This window comes from Corapipo altera, unplaced genomic scaffold (genome assembly GCF_003945725.1).
Source record: "Corapipo altera isolate COAL_440 unplaced genomic scaffold, ASM394572v1 295, whole genome shotgun sequence".
NCBI classification, from domain to species: Eukaryota; Metazoa; Chordata; class Aves; order Passeriformes; family Pipridae; genus Corapipo; species Corapipo altera.
This window is the reverse complement of record NW_020884936.1, coordinates 1,703,029-1,708,363: the sequence shown is the minus strand read 5'-3', so window position 1 is coordinate 1,708,363 and position 5,335 is coordinate 1,703,029.

Sequence of the window (5,335 nt, the reverse complement as noted above, 5' to 3'; positions counted from 1 at the left end):
TTGATTTCCATCAACTAAGGATCACGCTCATTTCATTTAATAACTGTGACCATTAACTGGAAAAAGCAGAAAATCTCAACAATGAATTTCAGAGAAATATCAGGAACTAAAAACAAGCCTGTGAGAAACATCCAAACAGGGAATGCATCTTTCCATCATCCCTCCTCTCCACACTCAGACCTGGACTGGAAGCACTAGAGATGGTATAAAAGTTGAGTGAATACAGGAAACCATTTGGACAATAAAATTCTCCCCCCTCTGTGCAAGACCTTTGCCTATTTCCCACTAATTCCTATGACTCACTCCAAGTTTTATACAAGATTATATTGGACAAGGTTGACAGGAGCAGTATTGCTGGGTGGTGGGAGCAAACTGCTGCTGAAGAAGTGTCTTTTTTAACAGCCCTTAACATTTAACAGTTGGACTCAGTGATTTGAGAGGTCTTTTCCAACCTTAAAGTTCTGTGATTATATCCTATAATTGGTATAATCTGTCTACAGAAAGACTCAGTTTCTCAGGAGTTCATTTTCTCATACAGGACATCCTGAAAAACTGCTACGAAAATTTCATCAGTTATTTATAAAACACTGTGATATTGTTGTCTCAATTACAATTTAGATAATCTCCCTTACCTTGGCTGCACACCCTGACTGTACCTACATTTAACAGAGGAGCTCCTTGAATGGGGAGGAACACAGGTTTTCCCTCAGACACTTTGGGAGGAGTAAACTCACCCTGGAGTTATGCCTGTTAACATTAAAATGTCAACTTCACTCGACTATTTAAATCTGCCTCTGTGGCAGGATCATGGAAATACTCTGTGTATTTGATCCAAAGGAGGATTCTCTGTAATAGGAGAAAAATAAAAAATGGAAAAGTCACAAGTGGAAAGGAGTAAATCTCAAAACACATTTACTTACACCTTCTTCAGGGTCATTTTGTCCTCCCTAAGTGTGAGAGGGGATAGCCTGGAGAGCTGAACACAGGATGATAAAGCCCCCATCATCTCCTCATCTTCATGGTGCAGCCCGAGAAGTGTGGGGGCTCAGAAATATAATAGTTGTCAAAAGCCACCCAAACAAGCTCAGAACACACTAGTTTGTCAAGTAGAAAGAGGTCGAAGGGGGGTGGAAGGCAGAAAATAGGCAGAGAATAGATGTATGCTGTAAAAACAAAAATAATTTTATTTTTGCTAGGACTGAGAGGCTGTTCCCATCTGCTGAATCAGTTGGCATTAACTTGCTGCCCAGGGGGAATGTGAGCTGCTCCCTGATATGCAACACTGCCACTGAACTGGAGACCTCCCCTCTCTGCCTTTAGTCCTGTTGCCCTGCAAAGAAGTGCAGCCAGGCATGTCTGCAGAGAGGATCTGGACAGCAGAGGGTGGGCAAAGCAGCCTGTGTGCTTTCAGGTTACATTCCAGAAGGGACATGCTGCTTTCTTGGAAACTGGAAAGAAAATGAAAAAGGTGTGATTTGACTTCTATCATTTTAGATGTCTATAATGTGGATATCCAGTCTCAACATGTCACCCATGGTCTCTCTGTAAAAAGGGGAAAGGCAAGGGCAATCCATGGGATCCATCACCTTGTGATAAGGTTGAGTTTCTCTTTCTTTTTCTTTTCCTTTTTTTTTTAAATGGAACACAAAAATCAAGGGATTCAGTTCAGCTGCCCTGTCTCTTTGAATGTGATCTGATGTCAGAGCTTGAACTTAATTTTTAGGATGAAAAAGATCTTCTGAATAGGGGTTTTTTCCCAGTGTTTCTTAGGCTGTTAGAATCTATGCCTCGGTTCCCCACACCATCTTTCTTCTCCATGATACTTGTCTTCCGTTGGATTAAATCCCACAAGAAAGAAAAAAAGAAAGGTCTGAGATGAATAAATGTTGATAATACTGAAAGACTTTAAAAAATCATGCTTTTTAAGGAAAGCGATCCAAACCTCAGCCTCTGAGCTAACCTAAGGTGTCCTGCCTGCTTTTTCACACTTTTAAACCCCTCTGCCAGGCCATAGTTACCTCTGTTGCCTTCTGAGGCTAAAAACACACTCTGCACTCAAGCACTGCTTCTATTTTTGTTCCCCCTGCCACAGCCAGAGTGCTCTGTCTGCACAGAGGGCAGACTCAAGAAGGGCAGCCTGAGTAGATCCCATTATGGATAAGATAGGATCACCTAAATCATTTTCATGCTCCCTGGAGAGTTGGTCCAAGAGGAGGACATTTCTCTTAAATCAGCTGAGGGCATGAAAACTGCTACTGCTTGTAGGTTGTCAGGAGAATCTCCTGTTAGACCAAGAAAGATGAGATAAAGTGTCAAAATCTCTAACATATTATTAATTTGGTTTATTACTAGTGTATTTTTGGCATCCCCCAATCAAACACTCTCAGATCCTTCTCAAATATGCACAAAAGCAAGTGAAAAGAGAAGAAAAACCTAGGAAACGTGCACTTAGTGCTATTGCGTACATGTGCCTTAAAAATCCAGAATCATAAGTTAATGGAGAATTTCTGTGAAAAGATGGATGTTACTTTCCCCATTTAGATTGATTCTAATTACTGCATTTGATACTTCTGCTTTTGTAGACACAGGGTTCAACTGTTTGTCCCTTCCTTCCCACTATAATGCTATAAACTTGTGCAAACCTTGCAATGCAAAGAAATACTACTATATACACAAACAAGAAAAAGAAAAACACATTGGAAATACAGAGAAGTTGCTTCAATGAATGAAAAGAAAAAAGTATTCAACACAATGTGAATGAACATCCCAGGAGAAAAATGAGGATTGTCATACAGTGATGAAAAGTAAAGTCTAGGAGACAGGACCAAAATTAACTAGAATTCTAAGCCTTAATTTAAAACAAAACAAAACAAAACAAAAACCAACCAAAAGAAAGAAACCAAGTGCCTTGTGGTGTCTGGATAAATTCCAGTTTGCTGAATTAAAGTTTGTGAAGGGCCCTTCTTTGTCTGGATGTTGTTTTAAAATTTGCATTTTATTTATCATATAGGGATATACCTCATACCACCTTAATGTTCTTCAGTTTGCAAGTAGAAGTTGATTACTGAACCTCCTGAGAATTTGGTTGTTTCTCCCATGCAAAGCCCTGAAGGAATAAAACCACCTTCCCTGGACACACACTGAGGGAATTGCTGTGACCAGGGACAGGGCTCCGGGAGGAGGGGAGCAGCGGGAGGAGTGCCAAGGGGAGTGACAGGGACACACGTGGCCTGCCCTGGCACAGGCCCCTGTTACACCCTGGTCTAGAAGCTCCAAGATCTTACCAGCTGTTATACTTTAAATCTAGACTTCAAGAGATTTCGCTCAGGGAGTGTGGGATGGTTGGGCCACCAGGAGGGTCATTGATTGAGAGCCCAGCCACAAGCCCTTCCTTGTCTTGGGATCTCAGCCATCTTGGCTGCAGGCCTAGGCCTTGCCCTTCTCACGCCACCTTCCCCCTCACACACACACACACACACACATACCCAACAGGTTCTGACCCCAAAATAACTGATCTGGGGTCTAAGGAGCCCCCACGGGTAGACAGCACCCATGGGAAGGAGGATCTTCCATCCTCTCTGCACCTGCCTGAACACTGGGACTAAAATGACAGGGGGCACAGTAACACAGACAGCACCTCTCCTCTGGGACTCTCCCACCTCCCCAGGGGCTCTGCAAGAGGACCTCGCATGGAGGTGTCGCTCAGGGGAAGTCGGCCACACTCTGTGCCAAAACTGCTCAGGAAGAAAAAATCAGGTGGGTCATTGTCCCAGGAGGTCCCTGAGAAGGGCACATGCTGTGAGGAGGAACTGTTACAAAGATGGCAAGAGGAGCTGCAGCAGGCGCAGAGAGAAACAGAGGCGATCAAGCAGCTGCCTGAAAGCAATACGTTGTGACACCGGTATTTAGGAACAGCTGATAATGGAAAAGACTGTTTTAGTGTTACCAGTGAATCTATTCAGGAGAGTTTTATTTCGAATTTTTCAAGTTTTAGTGTATTTACCCCTCATATGTACCCTCCATTTTTCCTATTGGCTCCCGTTTGCTGCATTGCAGATGTTTCCCTCATTGGTCCCTGCTGATCCTGTGTTCCCTCCCTCCTTTCTTGATTGGTCATCACCCCTTTCAGTCCCATGCTCCTCCCTGTTTTCCAGACCCTTCCTCACCCTACCCTATATAAGTCTTCCCCTGGCTTGATTAAAGCATGATAGCACAGTGACAACCTGACTCAATCTTTTACTTCACTCGAACCCTAGTTGCTGTCGCGAAACCTTTCAAACCCCAGGCTGCAGCAGGTCCCTTCTGAGGACAAATTGTTCTTTACTGCTGCACACAGGGTGTCTCACACAACCAGGGGCACCCACCATGCAGTTTTACTTTGGATTCTTACATTTCCCTCTGGCATTCAGGCACAATTGGAGATCACACATCACTACATAACACACAGGTATTACAAATTTACAAACAGCTCAAATTCTGTGGCATAACCACCCCTCTGCTTCATTCTTGATCTAAGGGAGCCTGGACTTGGTGTGGCTACAGTGTCCTTCTTGGAAATCACCACCCATGTCTGCTCCTCACTCCGGGGCTGGGAGCTGTCTCTTGTAACCAAGGTCCCCTCACAGTGCCAAACAGGAACAGAGATCCTGCAACAGAGATGTCCCATCCCACCACCAGGACATTCACCACCAAGCACCCAGCGGTGTCCCAAAGGCTCCAGGAGCAACCTCACAAGCCCACAGGTCAGCCCCAAAGGAACTGATCCCGTCCCACACCAGGGGATCTCAAGGAGTAAAGCAACCAAGGGCCATGTCCCCCACTGTTCCATTTAACAAGGGATCGAGGGCTTCTACCCACTTTGGGAAGGGAGCCCCTGGGGGCCCATTCCCTGCCACTGGGGCTGCACTTGGTGGCTGTTGGGGCTGTGGTTGCCCACTGGCAGTGGCTGATCTGGGGTGGGCACGAAGGGCGGGGCTGGCCTGGCTGTGAGAGAGCAGTGACCAGGAGACAGCAGTGACCAGGAGAGCCCTTGAAGAGGTGAGGAGGAGGAGGAGGGTGTCCATCCAGACCATGCTCACCCTCAGGAAGAGATACAAGGAGATGAAGGAAATCTGGGACCAGGTGAAGGCAATGAAGAAGAAAGTGACAAGGGCGATGCAAACGAGGAAGAGGAAGAAGAGCATGGTCTGGAGAGGAGGGCCTGTCAGGGCGGACCAGGAGGGTCTTCCTGCAGCGACTACAGGAACCCTTGGAGCACCCACGCTGCTGCCTGGAGAAGAAACGCCCTCAGAACCTTCACCTAGGCCCTGACTTAGTTTAGAAAGCCTATAGAGAG